The 15,688-nt window shown below is 38.9% G+C and overlaps 1 protein-coding gene across 2 annotated transcripts in view; it reads right to left on the minus strand.

The window, feature by feature from the left end:
- The window catches only part of HDX (highly divergent homeobox), a 352,007-nt gene that overhangs the window by 81,282 nt on the left and 255,037 nt on the right, over positions 1-15,688 (minus strand). The window lies entirely within an intron of this gene.

Here is a 15,688-nt window from a genome sequence, read left to right on the forward strand (position 1 = left end):
CATTTAAACGACTTTCAAGTGTACAATTCAGTGCCATTAATTACATTTACAATATTGTGCTACTATGAACAGTATCTAAACCAAAACATTTTCATCATTCATAACAGAAACCATGAATCCATCAAGCAATAACTTCCATTCTGTCTTTCCAAAGCCCTTTGTAATCTTTAATCTATTTTCTGAGTTTCCATATTCTGAATATTTCATATAAATAGAATCACACATTATTTTTCCTTTGTGTCTCATTTATTTAATTTAGCATAGTGTTTTCAAGGTTCATTCATGTTGTAGGCTGTGTATTTCTTCCATTTTATGGCTGAATATTCAATTGTATGTATATACCACATCTTATTTATTGTATTTTTAATTATTTTTGGTTAGTCATATTTTTATTTTGCTTACTTGTAATTAGCTATTTCTACAATTAACATGTATTGCTGAATTTGGGGGGCAAGATGGTGGCTGAGTGAGCTTATTTGACGGTCTCTCCTGCAAAGAAGCGGCTGGGCAGCATTGCAGGTTCTCCAGGACCAGACTGTTTTGGGATTTTTGCAGGGCAGGAAGTGTCTGGACATCGATTTGGTGGGAAGGTAATGGAGAGGATTAGTCTATAAGATATAATTGAAACTATTTCATGGAGGTGAGATCTGCGTGCAGGACGCTCCCTCCTGGGGGGGGGGGTGGAGCCGCGGAACTGGCGCTGCGGCCACACTTTTTGGAGGCTCTGTGGTACTGGGGAATTCGAGAGCCCTGGGCGGGCTGGTAGGGGGTTGACAGGAAGGGACGCCTTTGCAGACTGATTTGGGGAGACAAGCGAGGTTTTGTTGAGAAGCAGGGAATTTTTGATTGCAGACACAAGTAATAGCACTTCCGCCTGGAGCCCCGCCCCCACAAGCCTGGCTGCCGATCTGCAGCGGAATTAGATTGCTGGCAATAAAGGGATGTAATCGGGAGGTTGTTACAGGGTGTGGCAAGGGGGGTACATGTCTGGAAGCCGATTGGGGAATATTTTGCGAAGCTTGGGAATTCCGGTTTTGGACTCTGTTGTCTGCGTTTCTGGCTGGAGCCCCACCCCTGGGCCTGGCTTCTGATTTGTGTCATTAAATTGGCTGCAGTGTAGAGACACCCTCAGGTGGCCATTCTGGGGGCTTACAGGGTGGGAGCTGTCCTGAAGCCGAATTGATGATACATCCACAGAATAGACCCCAGTGAGCGAGTGTGAATTGCGGGGTTCAGAAATAAGATAGAGTTTGCGGATCTGACTTCTCCCATAGGGCTGGCACCCAACTGCGGGGATCCCTGAAGGCTGTGTTACACTGTGGTTCTCCCAGTCTCCCTATTGACCAGATTTGAGGTTGCCAGGTCTGAGTCCCCTAAACCCTGGTGGTCCACACCCCAGAGACTCACACCTCTTGAGTCTTCAATATCTCAGACTTTCCATCCCTGAATCCATCACGCCCTGAGGTCCATCTGAGGTCCTTGAATGCCCTAGCCCTCAACGTTTGCATTTTTTCTTTTTTGTTTGATTTTGTTTTGCTTTTATTTTCATTTTATCTTATTTTTTTACTTTTTTTAATGTCCTGATTGCTAACATTGCATTATCCCCTAGACTTTGCTCCCAGCATATCCCCCAAAGTCTTTTTTTTTCTTTTTCAGTTATTTAGGGTTTTTTGTTGTTGGTGGTAGTGTTCCTGTTGTGGTTGGTGTATATCTTTTTTTTTCTTTCCCCTACCTGTTACCCGCCCTTTACCCAACCCCTTTTTCTTACTTCTTTTCTTCTCTTTTTTTTCTGTTTTTTTTTCTCTCTCTTGTCCTTCATTTTCTTCTTATTTTATTTTATCTTAATTATACAATAGGTGCTGCAGGGAACACCTCACATTTGCTCGGTTTTCTCATCCTCCACTGCCTCATTTCTGTGTGAATTGATTTTGGCTACCTACACTATCCCCTTTCCCCTACATCTTGATATCCTCCATCATCTATTGTCTCTCCTATATTCCACCTCCCTTTCTTTGATCCACAAAGTGTCTAACTCTTAATTTCTAATACCTTTGTTTTGTTTTCTGTCTGTTATGCACTCTTGAAACTACTACCTTTCTTTTCTCTATCCCTCTCTCATGAAAATACTAGCTTTTTAATTCACACCATATTCCTCCCATATTCAGTCGACTACCTCATTATATGTACTATACCTACTGCTATAACTCTACACAACTTACGTGAATCTAATATCCATCCTCCCAGATCTCATATTGTTGCTCTGTTAACATTTATCACCAATACTACTTTACACTTTTTCCTTGCTTACACAATTGCCTTTCCCTGGCCCTAATACTTTCCTTTAAAGTGAACTCAACCAGCAATAAGAAATTGGAATAAGAAGAACAAAGGGACAAAGAGAAGATATAACACTTACGCAAAAACAACAGCTAATTAATCCCCAAGATTAGACAAAGAAGCTAAGGAACTGATTAAACCCGTCAAGATAAAATGATGACCAGACAGCAAAAAAAATCTACAAACCAAACCAGTAATCAGGAAAACATGGCTGAATCCAAGGAACAAACTAAAAACCAGGAAGGGGAGCAGAACTTTGCACAAGAAATGAAAGATCTCAGAACATTTATCATTGACAAATTTGATGAAGTAAAGGAAGAGGTTAACAACATGAAGACAACACTTGGAGGGGAAATTGCAGACATACGCAAAAAGATAACAGATATGATGGGAATGAACATCACAGTTCAAGAAATCAAAAATACACTTGCAGCAAATGTCAACAGACTAGAAGAGGCAGAGCAGAGAATTAGTGATGTGGAAGACAGTACATCAGAAAATGAATAGATAGTAGAAGTGGTCAATAAAAAGATAGAAAAAATCCAGCTAGGACTTAGGGACCTGAATGATAATGCAAAACACTTAAACATAAGTATCATAGCCATTCCAGAAGGAGAAGAGAAGGGAAAGGGGTCAGAAGGAGTGTTGCAGGAAATAATGGCTGAAAACTTCCCAAATCTACAGGAAGAGACAGATGTACATATCCAAGAAGCACAACGCACTCCAATTGTCATAAACCCCAACAGGCCCACCCCAAGACATATACTTGTCAAATTATCCAACACTCAAGACAAAGAGAAAATTCTAAAAGCAGCAAGAGAAAAGAAAACCATCACATACAAGGGAAGCTCCATAAGATGAAGTGCCGATTTCTCATCTGAAACCATGGAGGCAAGAAGGCAATGGTATCATATAGCCAAGGTACTAAAGGAAAAAAAATTTCCAACCAAGAATACTCTATCCAGCTAAAGTAGCATTCAAAAATGATGGAGAGTTCAAAATATTCGCAGATAAACAGAAACTGAAAGAGTATGCGAACAAGAAACCAACCCTTCAAGAAATTCTAAAGGGGGTTCTGCAGGAAGAAAGGAAAAACTAGGACAGGCAGAATTGGAGGACAGTGTAAGAGGAACAAAAAAGACAAAAAGAGAAGGGAAAAAAAAGCAAACAAAATATGACAAACACAACTCCAATAAAAATATGGCTAACACAAATAATTCCTTGAAAGTAATAACACTGAATGTCAATGGATTAAACTCACCCATCAAAAGATTCAGACTGGGACATTGGATAAGGAAATATGACCCATCTATATGCTGTCTATAACAGACACATCTTAGACCCAGAGACTCATGGAGGTTGAAAGTGAATGGCTGGAAAACAATCACACAAGCAAACAATAACCAAAAAAGGCAGGAGTAGCTATATTAATATCAGACAAAATAGACTTTAAATGCAAAACAATTGTGAGAGACAAAGAAGGATACTACATTTTAGTAAATGGGAAAATCTGTCAAGATCAAACAACCATAAATATTTATGCTCCTAACAAGGGCGCCTCTAAGTACGTGAGGCAAACGCTGGAAAAACTAAGTGAAAGAATAGATGCATCTACAATTATAGTGGGGGATTTTAATACACCACTATCAACTCTGGACAGAACATCTCAAAAGAGAATCACTAAATAAACAAAGCATTTGAACAGTATATTAGAGGAGCTGGATCTAATAGACATATATAGATCATAACACCCAAACACACCAGGATATACATTTTTCTCAAGCGCACATGGATCATTCTCCAAGATAGACTATATGCTAGGCCACAAAGAAAGGCTTAATGAATTCAGAAAGATCAAATTCATACAAAATAATATCTCTGACCACAGTGGAGTGAAGCTGGAAATTTGCAAGGGTCAGAGGCCAGATTTCACACCATGATTTGGAAACTAAACAGCACACTCTTAGAAAAACAGTGGGTCAAAGAGGAAATCTCAAAAGAAATCAACGACTACCTTGAAACAAATGAAAATGATAACACAACATATCAAAATTTATGGGATGCAGCAAAGGCAGTACTGAGAGGGAAATTTATAGCCATAAATTCATATATCAAAAAAGAAGAAAGAGCAAAAATTGAAGAACTAACTGCACATTTGGAGGAATTAGAAAAACAACAACAAAGTAACCCAACAGGAAGAAGAAGGAAGGAAATAACAAAGATAAGAGCACAACTAAATGAAATAGAAAATAAGAAAGCACTTGAAAAGATAAACAAGACCAAGAGCTGGTTTTTTGAGAAGATCAACAAAATTGACAAACCTTTGGCGAGACTAGCAAAGAAAAAAAGAGAGAAGATGCAAATACACAAAATAAGAAATGAGAAAGGAGATATCACCACGGACCCCACAGAAATAAAGACTATCATAAGAGGATACTTTGAAAAACTATATTCCAACAAAAATGACAATTCAGAGGAAATGGACAAATTCCTAGCAACACATAAGCAGCCCATATTGACAAAAGAAGAAATTGATGATCTCAACAAACCAATCACAAGTAAAGACATAGAATCAGTCATTAAAAACCTCCCAACTAAGAAGAGGCCCAGGCCAGATGACTTCACACGTGAATTCTACAAAATATTCTGGAAAGAACTAACAGCAATCCTGCTGCAATTATTCCAAAAAATCGAAACAGAAGGAATATTGCCTAACTCCTTCTATGATGCCAACATTACCCTAGTACCAAAGCCAAACAAAGACACCACAAGAAAGGAAAATTACAGACCAATTTCTCTAATGAACCTAGATGCAAAAATATTTAACAAAATACTTGCTAATCATATTCAACAACACATTAAACAAATTATACACTACGACCAAGTGGGATTTATTCTGGATACGCAAGGATGGTTCAACATAAGAAAATCAATCAATGTAATACACCATATAAACAGATTAAAGGAAAAAAATCACATGATTATATCTATAGATGCAGAAAAAGCATTTGACAAAATACAGCACACTTTCTTGATTAAAACACTCCAAAAGATTGGAATACAAGGAAATTTTTTGGACATGATAAAAAGCATATACAAAAAACCTACAGTCAACATTGTTTACAATGGAGAAATCCTAAAATCCTTCCGTCTAAAGTCAAGAACAAGACAAGGATGCCCATTGTCTCCCCTTCTATTTAACATTGTCTTCAAAGTACTTGCTCGAGCACTGAGGCAAGAACCAGATATAAAAGTCATTCAAATTGGAAAGGAAGAAATCAAAATTTCATTATTTGCAGAAGACATGACCCTATACATAGAAAACCCTGAAAGGTCTACCAGAAAGCTTCTAGAACCCATAAATGAGTTCAGTAAAGTCGCAGGTTATGAGATCAATGTGCAAGATCCAGTAGCATTTCTGTACACCAATAATGAGCAAGATCAGGAGGAAATCTAGAAACAAATACCATTTACAATAGTAAATTTAAAAAATCAAATATTTAGGAATAAATTTAACTAAAGATGTAAGAAAATTATACACTTAGAACTATACAAGACTGTTCAAGGAAATCAAAGAAGACCTAAATAAATGGAAGAATATTCCTTGTTCATGGATAGGAAGACTAAATATTATTAAGATGTATATCCTACCGAAACTGATCTACACATTCAATACAATCCCAATAAAAATCAACACAGCCTTCTTTAAGGAATTAGAAAAACTAACTATGAAATTTATTTGGAAAGGAAAGAGGTCCCGAATAGCCATAGACATATTGAAAAAGAAAAACGAAATTGGAGGAATCACACTACCTGACTTCAAAACATACTACAAACCTACAGTAGTGAAAACAGCATGGTATTGGCATAAGGAGAGACACACAGACCAATGGAATCGAATTGAAAGTTCTGATATAGAACCTCATATATATAGCCATATAATATTCGATAAAGCCACCAAACCCTCTCAACTGGGAGAGAATGGCCTATTCAACAAATGGTGCCTGGAGAACTGGATAGCCATATGTAGAAGAATGAAAGAGGATTACCATCTCACACCTTATACAAAGATCAACTCAAGATGGATCAAAGACCTAAATATAAGTGCCAAGACCATAAAGACCGTAGAAAGCAGTGTAGGGAAACATCTACAGGACCTTGTAATAGGAAATGGCTTCATGAATATCACACCAAAAGCATGAGTAGCAAAAGAACTAATAGATAAATGGGACTTCCTCAAAATTAAAGCCTTCTGCACCTCAAAGGATTTTTGTCAGGAAAGTAAAAAAGGACCCTACACAATGGTAAAAAATATTTGGCAACCATATATCTGATAAGAGACTTATAATTTATATATATAAAGTCCTCATATATCTTGAAAATAAAAAGATAAACAACCCATTTAAAAAATGGGAAAAAGATTTAAACAGACACTTCTCCAAAGAAGAAATACAAATGGCTAAAAAGCACATGAAAAAATGCTCCAAATCTCTAGCTATCAGGGAAATGCAAATCAAAACTACAATGAGATACCCTCTTACTCCCATAAGATTGGCAGCTATGAAAAAAAATGGAAGAATACAAATGCTGGAGAGGATTTGAAGAAAGGGGAACACTCATCCACTGCTGGTGGGAATGCAGTAGGATCCAACCATTCTGGAGGACAGTTTGGCGGTTTCTCAAAAAACTAACCATAGATTTGACATATGACCCAGCAATACCACTGCTAGGTATATACCCAACAGAACTGAAAACAAGGACACAAACCGATATATGTACACCAATGTTCATAGCAGCATTGATCACAATCTCCAAAAGTTGGAATCAACCCAAATGCCCATCAACAGATGAATGGATCAATAAAATGTGGTAAATACACACAATGGAATACTACTCGGCTGTAAGAATAAATACACTACAAACACACGTGAATCAAACATGGATGAATTTTGAGAACCTTGTGTTGAGTGAAGCAACCCAGGCATTGAAGGACAAATACTACATGACCTCAATGATATGAAATAAGCAAGGTGCCTCAGAGAGCTAGAGACTGGAAGATAGGCTTACAGGAAATCGGGCGTGGAGGAAAGATGTGCGCCAACATCTGCAGGGATGGAATCTATGATGAGCTGGCGGTAAGTATGAGTACAAAGAAGAGATAAAATGGGGGCAAGGGGTTGCCTTTGGGTGGGGATTTGCGGGTTTGAGGGGGGCTGGGGATGGGCAGATGAGTAATACTGCCCAAAAATTAGGAGGAGGGAGGGGCAACATATGAACATAGGAGAGTGTCAGGTGTTGGTTAAGAGTAAAATGCTGAGAAAATGGTATCAAATATAATTAGGAGGGTTACCTGTTTAGGATGCTTGGAGGGGATGGTCTGATGCGGGATGGACTCCTGGGGAATGTCTGAATGCTAATTTTGCCAGGGTGGGTTGTTCCATTGGGTAGAGACCCAGTGAGAGTGGGAGTGGACCCACATCCTGGGGAGGACTAATGCCATCAAATAGAGGGAACTTTATCTCTCGAGAGAAAGGGTGGCTCCTAGGGCATTAGGGCAGTTGAGTAAGCCAGGCCCTCAACACTGTTGCAAGTATCTCTGGACGTGGCTCCTCAGGAAATGGAGATTGGCTGTCGCTGTGGGCCCCAAGGGGAGGGGAAAATGGATGTTGAATGGATGGAACCAAGGTAAATGTGGAGGTAAGAGAAGAGTTTCATGAGAGTACACAAGGATGGATAGAAAACATGTAATATTACACCAAAACATATAGGGGACGACAGACTAATAATTTAAACCATAATGTAAAACATAGGATAACTAAAAATTTAGAAAACTGTATATCCAAAAGTATGGACCACAATGTAAGCACAGATGTCACCTTGTTTGAAAGTTATTGTCTCAGAATCTGTACATCAGTTTAAGTAAATATGATATGAATAAGTTATAAGAATATCGCTGTGGAAGGGTAAAGGTTTTATGGTGGATGTGTGGGAGTACTGTATATTGTATATATGAATTACTGTGATCTAGGGCTCTTGTGAAGAGAAGCTCAATAATTAGGAGAAAAGAAAAAAAAAAGATAGGATGTAGAATTTTTCCAAATCAATACATATTCTATATCTAACCTTTAAACCCATCGCTATATTCCATTTTACTAGTAAGGGATCCTGACATTATATTGGGCTTCACTTTTTAGGAGGTTTTGGATCATAGAGTGGTTCAACAATGGCAGTGGAGGAATACTGGTATAGGAAGTTATTGACAGGCTATATATGGTTGACAGGGAGTTATACAAGGCATATGTCCAGGGTGCATGGTGATGTTTGGATATACTCATAGTGGAAACAATTAAAAACAACAGCTGGGTGGGTACTGGGTTCCTGGCCGGGGGTGCTCTGTCGTGGTCCCTAGGGGAGCAGCGGCAGTCCCCCAGGTGCAACGGTAAGGACCAGGAAGGAATGAGGGTCCAACAGTGAGCCCCTGATACTAATGACTATGCTTGTGAGCCTATATGCCTGAAATAGGAACAAGGCCTAGAGCAGCACTGTGCCTAGGAGTTTCCTCCTGACAGCCTTCATGTTACTCAAATGTGGCCAGTCTCAAAGCCAAACTCAGCATGTAAATGCAATGCCTTCCCCCCAGTGTGGGACATGACACCCGGGGATGAGCCTCCCTGGCACCGAGGGATCACTACCAAATACAAGCTGAAGATGAAACTAGAAAATGACCTTGAATTAAAGGTTCAACGCGGATCAGCAGAATATCCCTGTCTACATATAATAATAGGAGTTAAAAATGCTGTTTGATCTAAAGTAAGGGAGAAATGGGAAGGACAAATGAGTTTATATGGCTATGAGTCTCTTAAAAAGAGACTGGAGGATGTCAGAAGGATTACCATTATGCACACTTGTGCAGAGTCTCAGAGACAGATAAAGTAGATACAACCCCAGGTATTGGTTCTTTTGAGGGCTAAAGAGACCCACAGGTTCTATGGTCATGGCAGATGGGGTTCACTGCCATGTCAGTGGGCCCTTCTTTGGAGCTGGTGTTTCTGTGTGATGGAGCTGGACACAGATGGGATCTCTTTTCACAAGGCTTTCATGCTACTTTACTGGAATTGTAGTTGGTGCTGGGGTTTAAGATATGTCTAGGGGATTTGAATCTCTGGACTGACAATATGCTAGCCAGGCCCTGAGCCTCAACAGACTTCAACTCCTACACTCTGATTTATTGGACTTACCCCACTCAGCTAACATGGAGTTGAAGAATGTCAACCACCACACCATGGAGCTTAGAGTGCCTACAACTGAAAGCAGGAGGACTGCATCCAGTATCCATGTGGAATCTAAGCCTCCTCTTGACATAGATGTGCAATGGACACAACCAATCTAATGTCCACAGAGAAAATGTGGCATTGGTGTGGGAAAAGTGGCCATGGTGGCTGATGGGTGCGGGGAGTGGGAGGAAGAGATGAGATGTGGAGGCGTTTTCGAGACTTGGAGTTGTCCTGGGTGGTGCTTCAGGGACAGTTACCGGACTTTGTAGATCCTCCCAGGGCCCACTGGATGGAACGTGGGAGAGTATGGGCTATGATGTGGACCTTTGACCATGAGGTGCAGCGATGCCCAGAGATATACTTACCAAATGCAATGGATATTTCATGATGATGGGAGAGAGTGTTGCTTGGTGGGGAGTGGTCGGGTGGGGGTGGTGGGGTTGAATGGGACCTCATATTTTTTGAATGTAATATTTTTACAAAATGAATAAAAAAAATTAAAAGATAAAAATAAATTTAAAAAACATGTTTTGCTCATTGTAATAAGAGAAAAATGATAAATACAGTTTTCAAGTATAGGATATAAAACTACAAATACTACAGTATAATTTCAGTTTTGTAACCATTTACATGCATATACATGTAAAGAGAGAAAAACAAGGGTAGAAATATCCCCCACCCTTATTTTAAGAATGGTTACCAATGAGTGGTACAATTATTTCTTTTTTTCACTGCATTTTCCCCATATTTTCTGCAAAGAACCTGTATTCATTTTATGATAAAATACAATATTCTAAAAAAGGAAAGAAAAATATCAAAGAAAGAAATTAATTCAGATAAAAAGTCTCTTAAAAACTGTGCTGAACTAGGGGAAGTGGCTGGCTCACAACAGAGGGTGTCTTCATACATAAGCCCCTGTTTTGTTTTATCCCTCCCCTTAGAATGAAAATGCAGAAATATTTTTCTCTTTTCTTTCTGAACAGCCATGCCATGGAGATTATTAGAAGATTATAATGCAAATTGGAGATTAAATACTACTAGATCTCAGTCAATTGGTAACCCACATTTTATTTCACTTTAGAAACCAGCACAAAAATATTTATCAGCCCTCCCAAGATTTTTCCAATCCATTCCTTCCCATGGAAAGACACATAAGTCTCTGTATGAGAATGGGCAATGATTAGGAAGAATAAAGGGCTGATAGAAGAAATCACATATGAACACAGTTCTAACAGCAACATATTCACGTATGATGTGATAATTTTAAAAGATGATGGGAAGTGTTACAATTAAATAAGGCATGTTTTATTTTGCTTACAGATAGCTTCAACATTAGTGAAAGTTTGAAAGCTAAGCATTGTTGGTGTGTTTAGTTATTCCTCAAAGAAATCAGCTCTACAAATTGGAAAAAAAACAAAAAATAGAACTATTAATCAGTGAAAACTCCAGAGGTACTCTATATGGTAGCCATCTGCTCATACTAAGTAACTGTATGAAGAATTATTTTTCCTGTATACACGTACATAATAGATACACCTGAAAAAGAGGTTTTTGCTGCAGAATTTAATCTTATAGATGTCAATTGGAAGATGTCAATTGTCCCAATACTTTAAACAATTAGCTTCTCAGGATAGTAAAAATATTTAAAATTGCTCAACCATAGATACATTTTGGTAGACATCGAACTTGAAATTGAGCAGCTGAGTTATGCAACCATTATTTTTGCTAAAGTTTAAAGTTGGGCGAGTGGTTAAATCTAGGATGTTTTATCTTTATCAACCCCAAACATACCTTCTCCCCCTTAGCCCTCACATTCCACTTTTAGTAGGGAAAGGGAAGGGGGTGAGAGAGGGGAAATAAAGGAGCTCTAATGTAGTAAGTCAGAAGCTTTGTACCAGGTCAGTGTCTATCCTCCCAAATGGAAAGAAAAGAATTGAAACTTCTAAAAGATCAGTACCATGTTTAGGTGACTTTAGCTAAAATGTGCCTTTGACTATGTTTTAAAAAATAATACCTGTTTTGCATATGCAGATTTTTTAGAAAATTTTAATGTGATTTTATTTAATTTTTACATGTAAAATGTAAGCTATGATCTAATAGATTTTTCCTTGTTAAACATTTAGAAAACTCTATCCTTATTGAATCAATACCTGTACTGTAAGAACTCTAAATTTCAAGTTGCTAAGTGTGGCAGTTTGGTATTGTCTATGAATTCCAAAAATAGATATTGGATTGTGTTTGTAGACTGGTCTGTTCCCTTGTGAGTGTTACCCTTTGACTATATTAAATTCAGAGGTTTTACTTTGACTATATTAAATCAATATTAGGATTAGATTCAATCGTGTCATTAGGGGATGCAGGGTTGAGTCCCTGCCCCCTTGGTGGGGATAAAACAAACTTTCATGTGGAAATAAAACACAGAGAAGCAGATATGTGAGGAAAGAGAGAATGCTCCATTAAGCATGGCAGAGGCCCCAGGAAGAGAGGTGAGCCTGATAGTCTACAGCTTATCTTTGAAAAGAGCAGAGCAGCTGCACCCAGAAATAAGTGAGCCTGGAGAGAAAGATTAGCCTTATGCCAGCCTACAGCTGAGATGGGAAGAAGCTGGGACTATGGAGCCTTAAGAGGAAGGAGGAAGGAAGGCTGAACCATCTTGTATCAACACATGGCAGCAGACTTTGGGTGAGAAGGTAACTTTTTTTTTTATTGACTTTGTAACAATATTACATTAAAAAAATATATATGAGGTCCCATTCAAGCCCACCCCCCTACCCCACCTCTCCCCCCCCCCCCCCCAGCAACACTCGTTCCCATCATCATGACACATCCATTGCATTTGGCAAGTACATCTTTGGGCACCTCTGCACCTCATGGTCAATGGTCCACATCATGGCCCATACTCGCCCCCATTCCATCCAGTGGGCCCTGTGAGGATTTACAATGTCCGGTGATTGCCCCTGAAGCACCATCCAGGGCAGCTCCATGTCCCAAAGACGCCTCCACCTCTCATCTCTTCCTGCCTTTCCCCATACCCATCAGCCACCATGTCCACTTTTCCCAATCCAATGCCACCTCTTCTATGTGGATATTGGATTGGTTGTGTCCATTGCACCTTTATGTCAAGAGGAGGCTCAGATTCCACATGGATGCTGGATGCAATCCTCCCACTTTCAGTTGTAATCACTCTAGGCTCCATGGTGTGGTGGTTGTCCTTCTTCAACTCCATCTTAGCTGAGTGTGGTAAGTCCAATAAATCAGATTGTAGGTGCTGGAGTCTGTTGAGGCTCAGGACCTGACTATCACATTGTCAGTCCAGAGATTCAAATCCCCTAAATATATCTTAAACCCCAACACTAACTGCACCTCCAGCACATTAGCATGAAAGTCTTATGAAGAGAGATCCCATCTGAGTCCAGATTCATCACACATAAACACCAGTTCCAAAGAGGGGCCATCTGACCTGGTAGTTAACCCCATCGGCCATGACCATAACTCCCATGGGTCTCTTTAGCCCTCAAAGGAACCAATACCTGGGGGTTGTATCTGCTTTATCTGTCTCTCAGACTCTGCTCAGTTGTGCAAAAGGGCAATCCTTCTGACAGCCTCCAGACTCTTTTTTAGAGACTCGTAGCCATATAAACTCATTTCTCCTTTCCATTTCCCCCTTACATTAGGTCAAACAGCATTTTAAAGTCATGTTATTTTATGTAGACAGGGATATTCTGCTGATCCGCGTTGAACCTTCCGTATAAGGTCATTTTCCAGTTGCATCATCAGTTGGTAGTTGATAGTGGTCCCTCGTTGCCAGGGAGGCTCATCCCCGGGTGTCATGTCCCACACTGGGGGGAAGGCATTGCATTTACATGCTGAGTTTGGCTTCAAGACTGGCCACATTTGAGTAACATGAAGGCTGACAGGAGGAAATTCCCAGGCACATAAACTCTCTCCTGCACAATTTTGCAAGTTATGACAAGATATATAATGGCCTGTATCTGTCATTGTAAAGTTATTCAGGACAATTGCTATGTCCCCAAAATGCTCCCATATTACATCTATTTTTTTCCCTTTCCCTTCCCCTAAGAACCTCCAGTGGCCACTTCCTCCACATCAAAGATAAATGTTCTTCTATTGTTAGAACAATAATTCTATAGCAGAATAACAGTAAGTTTATCTAGTCCATCATTCATTCCCCAATCCTGAGGATTCTGGGATGGTGATGTCCACTCAGTTCAGGTCAGATTATACAATTCACTTAGTCATCATGAAAGGTTCAAAGAAAGCAATCAGATTGGTATTAACCACCAGCAAAATGAAGGTAAAGAATAGGACAGAACTAGTAGGAAACTATCCAAAAGACTCTTCATAGTCTCTGAAAATACTTTCATGTGATTTTTTGGCAATTTTGGATGAGAAAATAAAGGTTACCATACAGCTGTGATAAAAAGAAAAAGAGATAAATTTTGGGCAATCTTATTTCCCATCAGATGTTTTTTGCTTCATGCTCTAAATTCTTTTTTTCTGTTTTGATCTTGATTACTATGGCAGTTGTCTAGAGAACACTCCATTAAATGACAAAGGATGTCCATGTAAGAGCAGTGGTCTATCAGCAACTTTAAAATAAAACTTTCACTTTTTCCATTAATTACTTCTTTTTAAATTCTCCTTTTGATTGGGAAGTGAGAATCAAACTCCATTTAGGGGCTTCTGTATTTTCCCTCTTTCAGAATATTTCCACACAGCTCCCTCATCCATACAAATAAACAAAGAAAAAAACATTTTTTTCCGTTCTTCCACAATTAGCTACCTGTTATTAGGCTCAGTAGACCCAGTCATGAATCACTGGAAATGTCCAAGTATTTCCAGGCATGTACAATGTAAAGAATGAAATAGGACAAAAATGGTTTACTGGACAAGCCATATTAGAAATAAGGGGCTTAAAAATGATACAATAGCTTCTAATTTTTCCTTGATGCCTTTTGTATTTGCTTCTCAATTTTCCTGTAGGCCAAATTATTCTCTGTCATCATACTCATTGGCCTCAATAGCAAATGTTGTTTAATTAAATAAGTGAGAGAAAATTTGAATATTGACAATGATAACTGTATTTGTTAGCCAAAGGATGCTGATGCAAAGTACCAGAAATCTGTTGACTTTTATAGAGGGTATTTATTTGGGGTAAAAGCCCCCAAATGTCCAAGTCATGTCCATAATAAATACTTCCTCACTCAACATCTGTTGCTATATGTTGAAGCAAGATGATTGGTGATGTCTGTAAGGGTTCAGCCTTCTGCTTTCCTCTAAGGCTCTGTGGTCCCAGCTTCTTCCAATCTCAGATTTAGACTGGCAAATGACCAGTCTCCCTTCTTCTGGGGCTCATTTCTTTCCACAAGGTCAGCTTTAGATTATCAGGCTCATCTCTCTTCCCAGAGCATCTGCTGTGTCTATGGAGCTGTCTCACTTCCTCTGTGTATCTTCTCTCTCTTTATCTCCTTCTTTGTATCTATTTCTGTGTTCTTGATTGAAAATCTGTTTTTGTAGCTCATCAATGGGGTCAAGTCTCAACCCTACATGCACTATATCAAGAGCATCTCAGCTGAATCTAATACAATAAAAGGATATCATGCCCAGAGAAACAGACCAGCTTACAAACATAATCAATATCTCTTTTTGGAATTAATAAATAATATCAAATTGCCACAATAAACTTCCAAACGCCTGGTCTTATAGTATATGACCCTCTTAATACCAATACTTTTATATCCCTTTAATTGCTCAAACTACTTCAAACTATTTATCTCCCTTGGTACAACTGCTTTTGCAAAGAACCTCTTAAGTACTTAACACAATGGCTCTTCACTCTGTTTTTTATTCAGCTTCTACAAAACCACTGACCTCTTCTTTCTCAAACTCTTCCCTTCCTTGGTGTTAGTATTAACATATAATTCTGGCTCTCCTATTTCTGAATTTCCTTCAATGGTTACTCTTTCTCCTCCAACCCTTAAATCTGGATATTTCACAGTACACATTCTTTGTCAATTTTCCTTTCTTGATTTTCATTTTTTAACTTCTTTTATGTT

Source organism: Dasypus novemcinctus, chromosome X, assembly GCF_030445035.2.
Source record: "Dasypus novemcinctus isolate mDasNov1 chromosome X, mDasNov1.1.hap2, whole genome shotgun sequence".
Lineage (NCBI taxonomy): Eukaryota > Metazoa > Chordata > Mammalia > Cingulata > Dasypodidae > Dasypus > Dasypus novemcinctus.